This window comes from Columba livia, chromosome 1, assembly GCF_036013475.1.
Source record: "Columba livia isolate bColLiv1 breed racing homer chromosome 1, bColLiv1.pat.W.v2, whole genome shotgun sequence".
In the NCBI taxonomy this organism is placed as follows: domain Eukaryota; kingdom Metazoa; phylum Chordata; class Aves; order Columbiformes; family Columbidae; genus Columba; species Columba livia.
In genome coordinates this window covers 131,446,342-131,466,760 of record NC_088602.1, presented here as the reverse complement: position 1 = coordinate 131,466,760, position 20,419 = coordinate 131,446,342, and the positions used below count along the sequence as shown (strand labels likewise).

At 38.4% G+C, this 20,419-nt stretch overlaps 1 long non-coding RNA gene across 1 annotated transcript in view; it reads right to left on the bottom strand.

The window, feature by feature from the left end:
* Positions 1–12,770: 12,770 nt before the first annotated feature.
* The window catches only part of LOC135575460 (uncharacterized), a 31,256-nt gene continuing 23,607 nt past the window's right edge, over positions 12,771–20,419 (bottom strand). Inside the window, exon 2 of the long non-coding RNA XR_010466251.1 lies at positions 12,771–15,478. This is a non-coding gene — a long non-coding RNA (uncharacterized LOC135575460). The remainder of the gene's footprint in view (positions 15,479–20,419) is intronic.

Sequence of the window (20,419 nt, the reverse complement as noted above, 5' to 3'; positions counted from 1 at the left end):
ACTGTGTTCAGAGAGTTATCTAGCACAAATTACTCATTAACTCAATAGCACATAATAAAAAAGAACATCAATTAATTAATGAGTCACCCTCAGATCACTTTGATTACAACACAGCTCTGTTGAAACAGCAGTTATAAATGGAGCTGCCTCTCTTTATTCATTGTTTGCAATTGGCCCATTATTTTGCTGAGACTAGTGTCATATTTAACACATGCCTGCAGGTAATTGTGTGATTAGTTTCATAAATGAAAATGCAGAGGGAGAACGCAGAGTGTCTTGCTCTGCAGTTGAATCTGAAGATGCAGGAATCCGCTGCACCTCCTGCAGCCTGCCATGCTGGCAGACTCCTGCAAACGCCCACGAGGCCAGCCTGCCTCCAAACTGCGAGGTCTTAGTGACAGGACAACACTCAGAACTAGCCGTGCTGACCTCTGCTTTAATCTGAAGATCTCAAAGCTCTGCGCCTCTGACATAGGCCTACCAATAGGCTAAGTTTCTGGTATTTCACGGGGAAGAACAGAGAGGCAGAGAGATTAAGTGGGCTTCCTAAGGTCATGCAGCAAGCCTGCGTTCCTCAAACCCCACTATTAGCATGACTTGTGAGACTTCACACAACTGCCCCATGCTGGGCCTTGCCAAAACAGGCTCCAGTGCTGCGCTTGGAGCAACATGCAAACACCTGCTTGATGCTTAGGGATGGACCAAGGAAGGAGGAGAGGTTGAACGTCCAAATCTTCATTGTGGTGAACTGTGTTTGGTGAATAAGAGCTGGAGAGGAGAGTGAGGAAGGCTGGTTTTTGTTTGGGTTTTGGTTTGTTTGGTTTTTTGTTTAGTTTTGGTTGGGGTTTTTTTAAGTTTTTTAGATGAAAGATGAATAAAAGAACACAAAGTCACCACCTAAAGTTCCTAAACTATCTTGGTTAAATGCCATTCCAATAAGCTTATAGTGTAATTATAACAGTTCCCTTAGGTAAGTAAGAAACATCTGTTAGTAACACATAGCAGGTGTTAGCAATTACACATACTGATTTTTTTTAAGTGTTTTTAATTAAAAAGAATTCTGTTTTCTGAAAAGGAAAGCATGGTAAGTCCAAACAAGGTTTTGTTTGTGTGGCTCTAGATCATGTAATATGCAAAATGATAAAGGTAGAATCAAATTAGCGAGGGTTTGCACATTTGACTCCAGATTACTGCAATCAAAACTAAACTGGGATTCACTGCATTATGGTAAAGTATGTAACATTAGTATTCTAAGCAAAGTTTCATCTAATGTATGAAATCCATACAGTTGATGTAATCACTGAATACATCAAAATAGAGCGTTTGAACCTAGGTATTTTAAAAAAGGAGAAAATTGCAAGGAATTCTGTGTAATAGTTTCTGCACATTCCCTTTGCTCCACTACTGGGAAACAGTTTCAAGATTATGTTAGAGCAAAATCAAACTATGTTGTCAAATTACTTTGAAAAACTAGCCAAGAGCAATTTATGTTCAGCAATGTGATATGCTGTGCTATTGAGAAACAACAAAAAAGAGCCACACTGGAAGGCCAACTATTTAGAGGTGTTTTTATTTCAAATTGAAAGATAATGAGATAACAAACTGGTCTCCCTGTCCTGATGGTGTATCTCCATAGATGCCAAGATGAGGATGTCAGGCAGGATTTAAATCTTGCCACAAACTTCGCCTTTCCTTTTTTATAAAATACATAAGCAAACTAGTTGGCAGGGAAAAGAGCAAGAAGCACCAACATTAGTACAATCTATGGATTTATCTTTATACCCAGCTGGGATTCAGGTTGTGCTTGTTTCTCATATGGAAGTCTGTGGTTCCTTTTACAAAAGTGTCTCTAAACTCCAATGCAGAAAAGTAGTCTTACTGCCTACAGTCTACAGCACTATAAATGAGATTATTTTTGCTTATGTTCTTCCCAACAGTGTGGTTTTTATGAGGAAGGTTTTATCCCATGTTAGCCGTAAGTATTTCTAAGCATCTTTGTCTCATATTCAAAACATATAATATTTGTTTAAGCCTTTCTTTATATTGAGGTCATTAGAACTTCTATCAGTTGTATCCAACCAATACACTACTAATATTGTAACCAGCTTTCTGGATGAACAGAATAAGAAAAAACAATGTAGATCTTTTAACTTTTGCAGTTATATTAGTAAGAACTTTTAGGTACTTAATATAGCTTTATTAGCCATTCATGATTGCAGCATAATATCCAGGTATTCAGACCAGATGCCACACAGTTAACCAAACATATGAGCTGTGAGCAATAATCATGTCACAATAGGTATAAAAGTATTTTGATAATTTTTATTGAAGTTGAAGCAGAGCATTTCAGTACTCATTGTATAAAATGCCTTTCTGGAGTACAGTAGCCTAGTGACAATGCATGCATACTAATAAAAAAAAATTTAAAAAGATAAATATCTAACAAATGTCTTTAATTTAAAATGACAGCCGCACATTTGTTCCTACAGTCTCTCAATCATCATGTAAGTGATAAAATATCACCCTAACACTCTAGCAGCAAGGAAAATTTCTGCTTTGGCCTCTCATTCCAGTTTATTTTGGGACCATTGTAATAAACCTTTTCACTCTCTTCCCTTCAAAGTCACACACACACCTTTGCTATGTTTTATATAGCCAGTTGGAAGATCTGCCTGGAGGTAAGGTTCCCAAGCTGTGAAGCCCAAGGGGAGACGGGCATGTAAGCTTGTGAAATGAGCAGGTTATGAGACACAACGCCAAGGTTAGTACCATCTACTCACTAAGGCACATGTTAACCCTGGAGCCAAGCACTTGAAGGTTAGACATTGTGGCATCAGCAGTGCCTGCCTGGATCCACCAGTGTGGATGTTACTCTCTGTATCTTTCTGTCCATTTAGAAAGTACTGCTCAGGCCCTCGCTATGACTTGGAAGTGGTATGAAGTTAAACATATTAGTGATTTTGAGATAGTGACAGAGAGAACCCCAAGTTAACTAAGCAGGACACAGCACTGAAAACTTTCCATGGACAGAGTAGCAGGACTGTGCCAAGGCAAGGGAGTCCAAATCTGCTTAGGCCTCCTGGCATGTATTCTCCCATCTATCCAAAGTCCTTCTAACCTACAAGTACTTATTTTAGGAGTATAATGTCATAGAGTGATGAGCTATTGACATTTTCAACAACTTGAAAATCCTTTTAAACAGTCTGCAAATTTCTGATGAACATCCCATATGCCCATACACCTTTCCTTCTTTAATTGGGGTACCTGATCTTGGAGTCTGAAAGTCATCTGGAAGCAACACTGTGTAATTGAAGTCATTCTATATAGGATTGTGTTGCTGGCATTTACTGGGAAAGTGAAGCAACTCAGAACTGTCATAAAATTTCAGGACTGCATTCACCCTTGTCTCATCATGTACTATTGTAATAGGAAGTTTATAGAGAGGTTAGATTTTTAAGGACAGACTGGGTATCAATTTGTTCCAAAGTTTTTATTGTGCTAATGAACTGTAACAGCTCTAATCTATTTTTAGATGGTGGCATTTGAAGTCTCTCTGCTCCTTAGTTCAAAATCTATAATGTGGAGATAATATACCACTTTTCTGTAAGGGTAGTAATTGTGGGATGTTGCAACAGTGCCAGTTACGCATATAAAATACCTAAGCAGGAGAACAGCAATCTATATAAATACTAGCTTAGGAATTGTCTAAAACAAGTAATTGCTGGATACCAGAGAAGTATTGGGAAGAGGATTGTTCTATCTTTACTTTTTTCTTATCATAGTTCCAAACCACCTTTTAATAGTCCACATCAAAGACAGACACTTGGCTACATGAAAACTTTGGTCTGAACCAGAATAGCTATCTGATTTTATATTCTTCCATTAAGTACTGCAAGGACTAATATGGTGCAAAAGAATGAGACGCAAGGAAAACAATTACAATCTATCTAATTTATTTTCACATTCATGATTATTCTTCCACAAAGTGTATACCAATTATCCCTGCCTGGTTCTCAAGCCATTATTAATTGGTTGATTACACAAAGCAGAAGCGGATGAGATGTGATCTCAAAGATCTGAAAGAGAGTCAATATGATCCTTGAGGCTAAATTCACAGAGGAAGAAAATGTTGCAGTTGTCATTTAAAAAGATGGTACCTTCAGACCTGCTACAGCTGTGTTTCCTTATGGCCCCTACTAAAAATAAACCAAACCAAAACTGAGCCCGTACCACACCCTCAGTGATTCCTCTGTGTCCAGCCTGCTATGGGCAAAGACAACTGGGAACATACATTTTGACTCATTTGGAGTATGTAAAAGTAGCCAGTATAGCAAATCTTTCACCTGCTTTGTCACCCAGCACCACATCCCTCGAAGAGACAATTTAGTTCTGTTAGAACAGTATTGTTCACTATGCAGCATCGCCCATAGAAGCAACTTCTTCTGTTAGCTCCCTGAAAAAACTAAAGCTTGTTTAAATTCAATTTTCCTACCATATACAGACCTCATTCTCACCCCAATCCCAAGCTGGAAAATCTGAACTTTGACATTTGCTCTTTCTTTTGTTATTGTTCACAATCAGTTAACTAATTCAGATGGACCAAAAATCTGTTACAGAGGCTTGATTTGGACACATCTCTGATCATACACAAGGCCAAATAAATCAGATTAATTCTCAGTAAAATAAAAAGAAGTGCTGCTGGTGGCAGCAGCAGAGATAGGATGTTACCTCTGGGAGGAATAACAGATAGCAGAAGGCAGTCCTCTGCCATTCTGCATCAATTGCTTGCCACAGACCTGGCTAATCTTTTTATCTAGCCAAAGAATACAATGTGTTACAGAAGGTGTCTGAATAACTTAATTGGAAGCCAGCTCAAGCCATGGCAAAATGACTTTCACTCTACACCATAGCCAAAATTTGAATGTAGATTTTTAAAGTTGAAAACTTACTCTGATACATTGTCATGGTCTCCAATCTCTCTTAAAGACACTGAAAAACAGTCTTCCTTGAGGCTTCTCTCCTGTATGCACATCTCTCCCAATTAAACTTAATTCCATCAGGTATTACTAATCCAAACATCTGTGAACTGCAATATAATCTGTTTCCACAAGCAGAAAAGCAAACCAGCAAGAACTCACATACAAAACTTGAGCTCAATCAGATTAACACAAAAATAGGAAATTTAACTTTTTGTAGTCTTAGAGCATCTTACCCTTTAACTAAGCAAGTCGGTAAGAGTAAAGGACTTTCAAAACCAAACCCTGACAGCAGTTAAGGGTTTGCTGCAGCAGTTCAAAATTTTTTGTGTCCTGAGCAATCTCCTTGGCTTTTATCCCGCAGTCCAGGATGCCACAGACAGTCCATTAATTTGGGCCATCAGTGAAGGTGGGTTGACAGAAAGGCACTGAATGCACGAATGGGGTTACTGAGGCACAGACACATACCTGTTTACTGCTGTGATATTCGGCCTCTGTAGTAACATGAGCCACAAAGATGATTAAGGCAGTGGAGCATCTCTCTTATAAGGAAAGGTTGAAGGAGCTGTGTCTCTTTAGCTTGGAGGAGACTGGGGAGTGACTTCATTAATGTTTATCAATATGTAAAGGATGAGTGTCATGAGGATAGAGCCAGGCTCTTCTCCATGACAACCAATGATAGAACAAGGGGCAATGGGTACAAACTGGAACACAGGAGGTTCCACTTAAATATGAGAAGAAACTTCTTCTCAGTGAGGGTGACAGAGCACTGGAACAGGCTGCCCAGGGAGGTTGTGGAGTCTCCTTCTCTGGAGACATTCAAAACCTGCCTGGACACATTCCTGTGTAACCTCATCTAGATGTTCCTGCTCTGGCAGGGGGATTGGACTAGATGATTTTTCAAGGTCCCTTCCAATCCCTAACATTCTGTGATTCTGTGTGATTCTGTGATGAGGAAGAGACGAGGGGCAGGCTGCTGGGGAGAAGGGTAAAATGCAGTACTACATCCAGCCTTGATCATCTGGCAGAACCCATTTCTATGCCTCACAGGTTCTCAGATGGAGTTTTGAACCTTTCAGCCCAGGCAGGCATGCCAACATAAGTACACTTCAAAATTTCATTCACAAGGATTGAAAATGCTGGGAGACAAGTATTTGATACTGGTGCAAACTCAGAGGCTTGTAGTTATTCCATTTTTGACCTCTGGGTACTCATTTGGACCCTTTCTCCTGAATATACAGGTCTGTACCTCTGCTTCCTTCTACCCTTCATCATGCTTCCTGACGTGTCTTCCCAGCAAGCCCACGATTCTGCCAGCACACAGTTAAAATGCTTAGACAATGCCAGTGGCTGTTTAAAATGTAAAGGGACAGAAATTATTAGCACTATCAAACTTTTTACTTCAATGTAAGTTAGACAAGCCCCAGGCGTATTTGCACCTGCAATTGCTTGCTCCTTCCACTGTTGTGCCCCATGGATCTGCTTGTTTCAATTGACCCTAAGGCAGAAACCCTCAGAATGTATCCATATCATTGTCTGCTTTCTGCTGACACATTTTCAAATCACAGATTTAATGGTCATAATTTTCACATTTAAAAACTCAGACTGTTCTTTCCAGTCCTGCATTATTTTCCAGACAGAAAAACAAATTATTATGTTGTCCAAATGACCTAAACAGCAGCTAAATTAGCTGAACGAATGTATGAGGTTGTTGGGTTTTATTTGGTTTTGTTTTCCAGAATTTGATATTTCTACTATTTACTAGTAGCAATAGCACTTACCTATGCAGAGGACTCACACAAAACTCGGTATTTGCATTACTCAGTCACCAGCAAAAGAGTTCCAGGCACAAAGAGTTAACAGAAGAAAGAATAGGGAGGAAAGGTGAGGGAGGAATGATTGTCATCAAGGAGGTCAAATGGTTTCTCCAAAATCACCTAAGTCAATATCCATGAAAACCTAACTCATGGGAATCCACTATCACAGACCGTGGTAAAGGTCCTGATTCTCCCAGGGTCGGATTGTACAGAATTGTCCTCAACTCAGCTATAGTATTAGCCCACAATCTATCATTAAATAAGTAAATTCCCTAACAGAGGGATCAGATACAATAATTATTTGCAGATAAAATCTTTGGTTCATTATTGCAACCAGTCCTACTCTGTCGAAAATACGAGTCATGCAAAAGTTCCTGACTGATTGCTTTATGCCTGCCTTGTCTGCTCTACAGACGTTTCAACCTTGAAATCCCCTTTCCTCTCCTTTTTTTTGTCTTTGCTTCACTACCGTATATGAAACTTCACCTCTTGGTCAGAATTGCTCCAGCTGGAGAGGAGAAGGGATGACTCTGCCCCTCTGGAGCCAGTTAAGAGATATTTTGACTGAAGCATCTTGTAGGGGTTTTTTTGTGTTGTTGTTGTTTTGTTTTTTTTTTTTTTTTAACAGTGGTTCTGCATTATTGATTTTGGGGTTTATATGTTACAATATAGAAAAGAATAAAGGATATTTTTTAAATGCCAAAAAGATCATAATGTTTTTTGGTTTGTTTTTCTTTTGCCAGAGGGACTAAATACACGTTCACTTCTTCAGTTCCTCATGTTACAATCTGTTATGTTGTTACTGAAGGCTCAGAAGAAGCTCCTGTTTGCATTTCCTTAATTAGCCTTTAACTTTTTGTGAAGGCAGAGAGGAAAGATTTCAATGAGCTTTAAAGACCACCATTTCTGTGGCAACAGTCATAAACAGGGATTACACAGGTGACAGTAGACTCTCTGAACAGATGTGTCCTCTGGGAAAATAAATAATGGTTATAGTACCAGAAACCATTTCCTGCAGATTTGGGGAGGGGTGTCTTTCTATTGCAGAATAAAAAATCCTGCTGCAGCTACCCTGCCCTTTACCCATATCTTCTAAGGGGATTGTATGTGAATGCAATTGATTAATAGATAAGCATTTTATGGAACTTGCACATCTTTCTTCTTCAGAGAAGGCAGTCTCAGAGCCTAATGATAGGAACATCCTAATTTGCTTTATAATCAAATAACCAACTCTTATTGTGGATACCACGAACATGTTCATATAGGCCATCAAGCAGCAGGGTATATAATCTAGTAATTGACTTTAATATGTGAAAAGCAACATTAGCTGGAGTTTCACAGGTTTGATATAACATCAAAGTAATGTACAAATTGATATGACTGGCACAAATTGGAATATAGAAAGTCACCATGCTGGGTCACATTTCCTCTCTACCCAGTATTCTCTTTACAGCTACTACTGGATCCTTCACAGCAGTCTTCCTCACACCATCAGTCACAAATACAAAGAAGGTCAAGAAGAATTAGGAAAATCTTACAAAAATAATATAAAACTGAATTCTGAAAAGGATAAAACTTAAGAAAGTTTATTGCTGGCAGTAGGTCAGTCCTCGAGGGTGGTGGAATGAAAAGTAGTTGTAATTATCAGCTCCACATGTTTGTAGTCATTAGGGATTGCTGACTACCTTTAATCATGGCTATGGTTCAGTTCCCTCAGGGCAAGGGAGCAAGCATTTACACCTGCAGCCAGTAATTACAGCTACTTTCTCTCCCCTGCCATGAAGGGATGGTGCTGCTGCTGGCAGTGAGCAGTTGAGAAAGGGGATGCTCGAGACGTGGCACATACAGCCAGGCCCAAAGGAGAGATGCTTTGCAAAATAGTTGGGATGTACCACTTTAAAACATGGGACTAATGTAGGTGCAAAAGTGAGACAAAACATGTCTCACCTTAAGTCTAGTCTAGACCTCTAAAAGTCAAAGACTAGCTACAGCCGTGATGTTTGATATCATTTCAAACCATGACATGTTAATTTCCAAATAAAATGTTCTTAAAAAAAAAAGCAGCTAAATTCTTACCCTGGAACATCTCATCCCCTACACAGTGTTTTATACTTGTTTATATACAACCCTGTTCTAAGAGGCATAAAATGTTAATGTATTTATATTCAAAGATCCTGCACAAACTAATATTTTATTTTTCACCATAAAAATAACCTTTCAATGAAGTTTAACATTACATTTAGGAGATTTTCAATTTAACTTTATATCAGTTAAATTAACATTTTGGGTTTTCATCACTATTTCTTTTTATTTTTGTATGGAAAACACCATGCCCAGATCAACTCTTCATCTTAAATTTTTAAGTGCCTTGAAGTAATGAAATGTCAGTTAGTTGTAAAAAAATGAAAGTTAATTGAAAACATTTCTCACATAAATTGACCAAAATATTTTTTACTCAAACTTCATGCAGTGTGAGTTGACGTTTTTTCCTTTCAATGGTGAAATGGCTAATCTTGTGCCCAAAACATGAAAACATTTGGAAGTTATATGAATTTAAATGGGCAAAAAGAAATAGCCAGAATAAAAAGGGAAGAAAGGTCTTATTTAAGGTGTAGGAACCATTATGAATATGTATAACCCGTATGTATATATGTATATTTATTCATGTATACACATATACATTGTTCTGTATGCAAATAAATACCAGTAGTGCCTGTGGGGTCCCTCTCCCCATGACACAACCATCAGGACTCAGTCCGGCGCTGGTGTCTGGGCCGTGTGCCGTGGGGCAGGCACACTCCTCTGTCTGCCAGACATGGACTCCTGCTGATACTTTGGTGGAGTCACTACCACGAAGGACCGCAGAACCAGAATGGATCAAAGGGAAGCATCGAAAGGCCAGATGGAGATGCTGAGCACTATGACCATTCCCTTTTTACAGGCAAAGGAACTGGTGAGACAACAGGAGATCAATGACATGACTGGGAGTTAAACTCCTTCTCCAAGTCCATTGTAGGTTAGATTAGCAAGGTTGTGAGCATAAATGACAGCCAGTATGTTTCTACAGGAGCTAAGACTTCCATAAAGGAGTTGTGAATTGCAGCACCCATCACTGAGATAGCACTCATATACCTCTCTTGTATAATTACATCTTGTGGTCACAGCCCAACAGAGAGGGTTGTGGTGGTGTGTTGCTTTAGCAGAACCCAGTGGGCATGCTTCAAGCTGAAGTGTCATGTCATTTCCTGCATGCTTTGGGCAGAAATAAGAACTAGCGTGACTCAATCCTTTGCTTCCTATGGAATTAATAAGAGCACGGTGACTGTGATAGACACTCCGTACATACGTGATAAGAATGAAAGCACCGATCACGTTGCACTTCTGAACAGGAGGAATAGACTCTACACGTCTCTCTGAGCCATCCTATAGTACACAAGCTAGTTCTTCCTGGCCTTGGGTCTAAGCTAATGGCAATATAAAATGAAAATATTTATGCTTATTACAAATGGGCTATTCAAAGTCAGTGTGATACATAATAGTTTAGCAACTTCCCATGAAGAGATAACTCATTGCTTCTAGCCGCCTTTTACTGGTCACCGCAGTATACAAATATTTATAATAATATGCATATATGTTGAGTCAGTAAAAATGAATAACTGTAAGAATATTTCATAGATTGTCCAGAGTTGGGCCAAGGCTAGAGGATTCCCCTTGAAATATAAAGTAATAATGCATAACCCTTTAGCAAAGGTTAAGTAATGCCAATTTTCATTTGACTGAAGGCATTTTCTTTATGATTAGCATTATATTCGTCAAAGTGTTCACTTTGCTACTAAAATGGAAAAAAGAGGAAAAAACAGCAGCTTCCGCAAGAAAAGAGCTTTACAGGCAAGTCCAGAGTGTTGTTATTATGAGCTACTCCAAAAGCTAAACTCATAGATCACAACATATTGAGGCAGGGAACAAAAAATGAACCAGCCTGAGCAATGAAGGGGTTAATTATTAGACCTGAGTTAAAGGTGTCCTCACAAGTAGGCACTTCATCAAGCAATGGAGTCAGGAAACAAGGGAGAATAGATGAAGGTGCTAGGGATAATAATGATGGCAAGTAATGATTTCCCTAGAGATGATCTGATCTATGGCCACAAGCAAAGAAAAAAGGCTAGAAAGTACTATAACATTACCTTGGAGTACTTAACAGACTCGAAAGCAGTAACCTGATGTCAAAAAAGGCCCATCACCCTGCTCATTTTAGGTAAAAGAGTTATGCCAAAGTACAAGAGGGGAATGCAAAATTCACATCTGAAATTAAACAGCTGAAAGGTATGATTTAACAATGCTCGAAACTCAATAAGCCAAAGATAAACAGCAAATTAGATGACTCAATGTCAGGAGGAAAAAACATCTTCCATCGATCCCATCGTCAAAAATTAATCTGCCTGAGAATGCCCTCTGCTCCAATCCCAGAACTGATGAAGAGAGGAGGAATAGAGTAAAACCTATGTACTAGTGCTTCACCTTCAGGCTAGACCCTGATTACAATCTCCTGTGAGACATTTCAGCATGAAGCGCCTCTCATGTTGGGACTGCAAAATTAAATTGCGATCAATACTTTACAAAAATAATTGGGGAAAAATGTTCAGAAGTCAGAGCTGTGCTGTGTGGCCAACGAACATATGAAAGTTTGTGGTTTTTTTCCCTTTTTTTTTTTTCTTTGTTGCCTTTTTTGTTATGCCGCTTTTTTTTTTTTTTTTTTTTTTTCCTCCGTTTTACCCTTTCCTCCTCACCTTATCTTTCTGGGGGGTTATTCTTCAGGACAGATCAGTTCAAAAGTGTCTCTTGATGATAGTGTTCTTAGAATAGTTTCACTCACCTTGCTAGGGAATTTCAGAAGCAACAAAGCATTTACAGTGTACTAAGTGCGTTATACTAACGCCATGTTTTGAATTACTCCCTTGCCCTTTATTTCTTCATTGTTATTTTAATCTAAATTTGTACACTTTTAATTACACTTTAAATTATTGACTCTATTCAATCAAGCAATCCATTTCTTATTTTTAACTGATAGCATTAAAAATAATTAAATTAACACAGAAGCAGGGATGCCTAAGAAAACACTTAATGCACCTTGTGTTTCAGTAAAATCTTTCTGGGTATGTTAACACTTTCATAAACCTAAATGTCAAGATCCAGAGCTAAATTTAGTGTAAAATCTGTGTAAATAAAACCATCCAATTCTTCAGAAGTTCTTACTACAGATTCTGCTACTTTTCCTGTTTTGAAGTGTCTCTGTATTTGGTTACAATGATTCTTAAAATCTACATGCATAGAAACTGGAAGAAAGCAGTCATTTTTAATTTCTGACTCTCACAATTAATAGAAATGGAGAGAAAGTATGAGTACAGTAAAATTCTGTCCAAATTATTGCAGGACGTTTTCTATATGAACAGTAGGCAACAGATATTCTAGAGCTTATTGGTAGGTTTAGAAATGTACTTAAGATAAGCAAAGTAATTTAAGTGTTAAGATGTGGTATAGGATGTATCAAAAAAGCAAGTTCTTATAATATGTTTCAATAACATTACTGTGAAGCAAAACACATGAAAGGGGAAGGGAAGGGAAGGGAAGGGAAGGGAAGGGAAGGGAAGGGAAGGGAAGGGAAGGGAAGGGAAGGGAAGGGAAGGGAAGGGAAGGGAAGGGAAGGGAAGGGAAGGGAAGGGAAGGGAAGGGAAGGGAAGGGAAGGGAAGGGAAGGGAAGGGAAGGGAAGGGAAGGGGTCAATGCACCTCATTAATTAATATTGGGGAACAGAACTCCATGTGGTATGGATGCTCAGGAAGTATTTTGAAGTAGTCGTTACCCACTTGTGTGTTCTTGGCAGTAAGAACACCCTCAAAAATTAGAGTAAAAACCTCCCCCCACCTTTTTTTTTTTTTTTTTTAAATGCACAATGCAATGAAACAAAATAACTCAATGTAAATAGTATCTGCACATTATAATCACAAAAACTGCATTTTTCAAGTCATAAAACACAGTGGGAGGTGTGGTTATCTTAAGGAGGAGGGAAAGGGGGAATCAATCCTGAGGGATTTCATGAATCATAGCCAGATGCCCATAATCCCCCAGAGGCGTGATTATCTCATGACAACCACTTTCATTGGAGTTGTCTTATTGCAAACAACAAAAATAAAGGAAGGGGAAAAAAAAAAAAAAAGGAGGGCAAATTTCCTGCTGGACAGAGAAGGAAAGAGAAAACAAAAAGGCAGATTTGAATGCTGAGCATCTTCATTAGCCCTGTTCTTGCTGTCCTTACATAATCATTTCCCTCTTCTTGATGTTTGACTACAACAGTTAAAATTTTCCCTAAATCTAGCTGTGTTTATTTGTTTCTAAGACAAAAATTTAAAAGTAAAAAAAAAAGTGTCACAATAATCCTGGGTCTGATTTTCAGCCGCTTTCTTGTGTGAGAGTAACTGGTACTCAAACTTATCAACTCCTCCAGTTTCATCTAGCAAAAGTCACAATTGAAATAAATTTTGGTACTATTACTGTCTTGTGGACACAGGTTATCAATGAAGTTCAGTGATTATTTCAGCTAAAGAAAAATTGGTCAGAAGGCTTGCAAATCTTTTGAGAGTATCTGCACTTGATTTTTCTTGACTTTTCTGTTTTTGTAAGATACTAGAAGTAAGATCTTCATAGTCGTGAGCTATCCAATGCTAAAAAAATACTTTGTTCAAGAAACGTTATTTATCCAGAATTTGGGTATGTGTCTGTTTGGAAATAATATAATTGATTATCCCCACCAGACCTCAATCTTCTCTTTGCTAATACAGGATGAAGATTCTATACATTTAAATGCTGTTTCATGTAGACATCAAACCAAATGTACTGCCTTTCTTCTGATCCCATTATTGGTCAGATTTCTTGAGTAGAATCAGATGTCCAGAGATTTTGCAGATTGGCTTTTCAGAAGAGTAACATCTGTGGGTAGAATCTGGATGTTTTACACCTATGTGCTAATCCTGCTACAAAGTGACTAAACAGCATGCAGGAAAATAATTATTTATTATTTTTTTTATCTAAAGGGTCTATTTTAATAGGATCAGAAACAAACACATCTCCTCAGTGCTCAACAACTCTCCAGAAGCAATTCTGCCTTCAGAATCTATTCTAGTCAAGAACAAAGCTGACTCTAAAACTTGCCACTACCCAGAGACACCTCTTTCCGCAGTTGTACATATAGCCTTCCACGCAAAGCAAAAGTTTTGCAGATGTCTGAAACTGAATATTTTTCTGTACATTAAGAAAAATATTTTAGAAGTCTATGGAGACAAGATCATTTGGTGACACTTGCCATAATATAATTATTTAATGGAAATTTTATAGAAGTACATAGAGGCCCTAAATGATATCTGAGCTTCTCTTTGGTAGGTGTTATACATACTAAGAGATGATCACTGCTCCCAGGATGTTTATAAACTAAATAAACAGGACAAAAGATCAAGCCAAGGGGAGCATTACTATCTTCAGTTTATATATGGAGTAGCAAAACACAAAGAGATATAAATCTGGAAGTCCCACAGTGAGCCTATGGCAAAGTTCTCCTAAATCCTAAGCCACTGCGAGCTCCTTCCTCTCAGCCACATCCTTTGCGAAACAGGGAGCTACATGCAAAGCAAAGCTTGAGCAATGAGTGACAGAAAGAAACAGCAATTTATAACTGACATATGTCCCTTTCAACCACAGATCTCAGAGTGTTACAGAGACAGGTAATTCTCTCCTTCTTACAGAGTAGATTGTTCAGGCAGAGGAAATAATCTGTATCTTCACGGAAGAGTTTGAAAGCATAATATGGTTGAAGTCTACTGTCCTCTGAACCTAAAGGGATAGTCATGATTTTCCTCATGTTGCAGAATCTCATAGCAATAGAATGGTTTAGCCGTGGTGACTCCTGTCATGCTTTCAGTTGTCAAAAGATGCAGCCCAGGACTAAGGAAGAGGGACCAGAGAAAGTAATTTTTTACACCTCCTCTGTTTCTTTCCCCATTCCAATATAAATTAATACACCTCAGAAAGACTCCTCTAATTTACTATGTCTTTGAATGGCTTGTAATCAGCCAGAATAGTAGCGTGCTCTTCTCCCTCCCTTTGTTCTAATCAAGGGAATAGTGTGGGGTCATCCTGCCAAACATATGCTACATCCTTCTTCTGAGGTGTATTCCACATGGGGTCATCAATCTAACCCTGTGGCTTCTTTCCAGAAGCTGAGCCAGCACAGTGAAACCTAAGCCAGGGCCCAAAATTTAGCATGCTGTCTCTCAATGTGGCCAAATTCTGTTTGAATGGACATGACAAACTTCTAGGTTTTCTGCCTCTGTAACACAGGGGCCTGATCTCATCTGCCTTGAACAGTCTCTGTCTTTTAAGTTCCCTATATTCTCGTTATTGATAGAGGCAGAAATGGTAGCGGCCATTTAACTTACCATAGTAGAGACAAATGAGAAAAAATCCTGCAACTTTGTACTGAAAGTACTGGATATCAAGGTGTGTGGGTCATAATTTTTTGAAGAAGTCACTGCTCTATGCATATATGTTAATATCAGGTACAGTTATCAGATCGAAGATGTCACCTCTTGGTTTATTTTCTTTTCTGTTTGTCTCCCTTGTAATGTCCTTTTATGTTCTGCATAAGGCAAGATCAGAAAAAAGGAGAATGAGAAAAAAATGGGGAAACAATAGCAGCATCACTCCACATTCTTTCCTTGAAATTAGCTCTAAGTCACACATTAGCCATTAACTCCTTTGACCTGCTCCTCTCTGAAAGATAGGTTCCACTTTGGGTTTCAACCTAAGACTTCAGTATCTTTAGCACTGTCATAATCTTAATTGTTTTCTATATTTCTAAGAAGATATAAATGGAAGTTAGAAAGTAGATTATAGAAAAAATATATTTTCAAGGTAAGTCAGATCATCATAAAATCAGCTCCTGAAAACCCCCAAAAGTAAAATAGTACTCAGTAGCAGCAGTAGGAATGATATGAAACATTTAAATTAAATATCTGCACTCAAGACATCACTGTATCATGTGCTTAAAGTGTTGGGTTCAAATGCTAATTGGAGTATAAGATGAAAATTTCAAACACGAGTCAATTTTGATAAAAAAGTGAATGCGTTTATCAAAAATATTTCAAAATGTTGATGTGAAGTCTCCTGGGATTGTTATGGGTACACAGAAGATATGAACATAAACACATCATTTATCTGTTTGAATTCCATTTCCATTCTGTTTATTTCAAGATGCAATAAATTTCTGCTCCTTCCCACTCTTTTGTTCATTTTTTTCAATGATGAGCAGTATCTTCTTTTTAACTGACCCACATAGACCTTCTGAGTCCCACCTCAGTGAATTATGGCAAGGAAACAATCAGGTAAATGTATCAGAAACATAGGATCACTTCTCTGATGGAAAGTTATGGAATTAAGACATATCTGCCATGGCTACCTAGCATTATGATCACAGAGGACTGTAGAGTTTGATCACCTCCCAGGCTCTTGCCTCCAGGAGAGGCAGCATCTCACAGCTGTACATACATGTATAAAATAGAAACAGAATATAAAATAAAAGGTACTCAATACAATTCCTCACAAACACCATCTGCCCTGAGCAGCCAGACCCTGTCCTGAACTGAGAAAAGGGGAAAAAAGGCAGAAAGACCCAGAGACCTCAGAAAACAGCAGGATGGCAAAAGGCCAAACTCCACTGAACAGGTCTCCATCCTGGCTCTGACAAAGAGAGAAACAGAAAGATTCTGACTCTCCTTAAATATGAAGCATGATGCTAATGGCATGGAATACTCTTATTGATCAGTCTGGATGTCAGTCAAGCTCTGGCCCACCTTTGCCCGCTTACTAGCTGCCTCATACCTGTGGTCAGAGCTCAGTATGCCCTTGGCTCTCAGACCAGAGCAATTAAAAATGTTAACTCTGTCCCGGGGTGTTACCACTTGTTCTCACACTAAATTCAAACAATGACTATGCTAGCTAAGAAAAAGAAAGGTTTCTAACTGCATGAAGAAAATTAACTCATTTTCAGTCAAACCAGCACAGATGCTCAGCCTATTTGCCGTCTTTATCCAGGCCACTCAGACTGCTGACAGCTGTGTTGGCCATGCCAAAGCTGCAGTACCAGTGGCAGCATCCTGCAGCAACATGGGCTCCAGCAAAGATCTTGTGCTGACTTTTATGCTGCCAGTATCAAGACTGCCTAAGCTGGCAGTGACTCCAGAGTAGTCACACCCAAACAAAATCCTTCATGAGACAAAGCTTTCTTTGGGGCCCTACAGCAACCCTTCTTGCTTAAAAAAATGGATTTACCATCCTTGATGGTATTTTGCTACTCCAGCATATATTTTTCTCTCAGAATGGGACAAGGTATCAAAATAGCTACATTTTTCAAAGAATGAAAGATGTTGCAGATTATTTAAGTGTGGATACTAAGTAATGTAGTGCATCTTGAAGATCACCTGTAGCTGAAGAAGTCAGCATACACAGCTACATTCTGAAAGGTATTTGGTGGTTTTGCAAAGGCAGAGAACTTTTACCTCTGTTGGAATGAAGTTTACTTCAAGTTTTCCTAGTGGAAAATTCAATTGAAAGAATGTTTTTTCCCCTGTAGTAACTACCTCTCCATTGAATAAAAGAGGAGATGATGGTTAATATGACACATTGTTAGGATATGGATCAATGCCATCATGTGAATATTCATACTCATATTCATACATCATCTCCAGTGAATGACGGAGAGCTTCTGTGCAAAAAACTCCTGTGATGAAACTCATAAAGACCATATCTTTGTGATACCCATTTATTAGAAAAATTATGACTGCATGAATTTTCACAGAGTCCAAATACAGAGCACTTGATCTTGTAGCTTTGAAGTTCTTTCATGCAGTGTTGTGGGGTTTTTTTCTTTCTTTCTTTTTTTTTTTTTTTTTCCATCAGTGAAATGTATACATAGTTTTTACAGGGAAAACGGATATAAGGGACATTAAGTATGCTTCAGCATATGGTGAAACCATATGGTTGGCTGCTTTTCTGCCTATATCACTTTTATTTATTTATTTTAAATTGTGTGATTCACATTTTTAGTTGAGACCTCTTTAATTTACATGGCTATAAATATGATACATTAATTACGCTTAATTCTTAAAATATTATTTATTATTATTTGGGGTTAAGGAGTGTGCACAGAGCAGGGAAAAAATGGGCTGAATTTCCTACTGATGTAAATGAACAAAGCAATATCAGTACTTCAAACCAAAGAACTGCAATTTCTACCATGCAGAAATCTTTGCTTTATCACACAGATTCAGAATTTGGATTCCTCCTGACGTATTCTGTAGAAGTTAAAAAACAGGAAACAATGAATATATAGGTGTGGCAAATCTTAGCTTCTTGTTTCCTTGTCCAGTAAGTCACCTAAGAGCAAAGAATTCCAGAAAACCTTCCATGTGCTGCTGAGGAGCGTGGAGAGGGAGGCAGAAGGAAAAGGTAAACTGGTAATTCAAGGAGGACCAATTGTTTCTGTTTAATTGGCACATTTTGATCTAAAACATTCCCATAATAAGTTGTGAAACATTGATGCAGCAGAAACTTTTCCCTAATTTTTGAGCTATTTGAAATTCAATTAGAAATACACTCCAAAACAAGGAATAGCCACATGGCAAAGAATTTAAAAAAACATATTATGCTATGCGTCATTATTCACTATTCTATATTGAATAAGCTTGTTAGATCACAGTCCGGTTCCTGACACACTGGTTTCAGCCACCTCAAACTATTCTGTCTGTCTTGATTCTGTTTTTTCATTGTTTCTCTCCTGAAGGGCCAGGGACTTGTTCGAACTGGGAAATCTCCCACGCTTTTTGATCAGAGATTTTCTGGCTGTCATTGCCTTTTCTGTAGGAGAGAGGTGACAGTTCCCATTTGGATTGCTACCTAAGGAGATCAGATGCCTGGTCTAAAGTCCCTACTTCAGCACAGACTTATAATGTGAGCTTAAATATGTCACTTTGTCTTTTTGCACCTCAAGTCCTTAACAGTAGCAAAGGAATCAGAGCACCTCCCCTCCCCTGAGGGCTAGGCAGTGGGGTGCTCCAAGGCCATGGGAACATGCAAGTAGCTCAGCCAGGTGTAGGACTTTGATCTGCAGAGTTATCAATCCAGCATTTCAAAAGCACTTAATTCACAATGAGAGATTTAATATTTTCAAGAAACAGTTCACTTTCTTTAATAGAAGTTTTATCATTAATTCTTTGAACAGCTTACATAATCCCACATACAAGTTTCAGGACTTGATCTTATTATCTGTCTTTTACTGTAAAGTCTCTGTTTTGGTGCAACATGAAGTTTGACCAAGAGGCATTACATCTACGCTGGCAGCAAGTCTGTGGATGTTGATATGCCAGGCAGGAGGTAGGTGATTTTTTTGGAGACATCTCTCACTTTCTCTAAGGGGAAATATGAAATAAGAAAGTATAGAATGACCTTGTACTAATAAGCCTCTGCCTGGAGACAATGATTAAACCTGGTAGCACAAGGGTTGGTTTATGAGTAATATCAGCTAAGGCAGTAATGAAAGTATCCTATTAAAAAAAATGTATAACTTAGGGACTTGTCTGCACTGAGAAATTTGGTCATGGCTGTTGCTGCATTAATGTGGTCTGATGTACAAACAGGAAGGTATATCCAGGTATTGCATCTGGGTCCTGTTTCTAACAAAACTAATCAGCGAGAGGTCTTGCATACTTCAACAGGAGTGAAATTTGGATGTGAAATTTGCACTTTGAAAGCAGTTTTAGTTCAAGGACGTTATTGTCCAAAGGTTTCTCATCACCAGTGTAGCTGCAATACTACTATCAAGTGCTGCAGCTCGTGTACTATGACTTGAACTGGTTTCTCCTGCACAAATGTCAATGCACTCATTCAAATTGTTATACCTGGGTCAGAAATTAAGTTTTTTGTTTGTTTTCTTCTTTAAGGTTATTCTGAAAGCAAACTAATATTCCCCATTCCCCATAATTTGAAAATTCGCATAGAAAAATAGACTCGGCTACTTCTGTTAATGATTAACACAGACCCACAGATCTGTTGTGCGCACACAGCAGGTGTGATGGGTCTAGGCCATGCCAGGGTTATTGTGCAATGTGCAAATCACCTGCTGTGCACATGTACGGTAGCTCTGACACATCCAGTATCAAAGCTACTACCTCTAAATTGGGAAATTCTGCCAGCTTGTGAGCAGCCAGCAAGGCAACACTGAAATCAGTCAGGCTGCAGAGAAATAACTTGAATGGCAACATACTTGTACATGAGAATAAGACCTCAAGACGTGTAAAGTACAGATCCTTTGGGGCTCAGTGGCACCATTTTGAATTGTAGTATTTCAGTTGCCCACTTAAATCTTTCAGTGCATGATTGAAAAAGGACCAAGAAATACATCTGCTTCTCATACATCCAGAAAATTAGGAGTATTTTACCTGGGAAACTACTTATTTGTGATTTTATTATTATTGAGATTTTTTTTTAAATTAGAATAATTTTGGTGGGAAATTTTGTGGTCCCT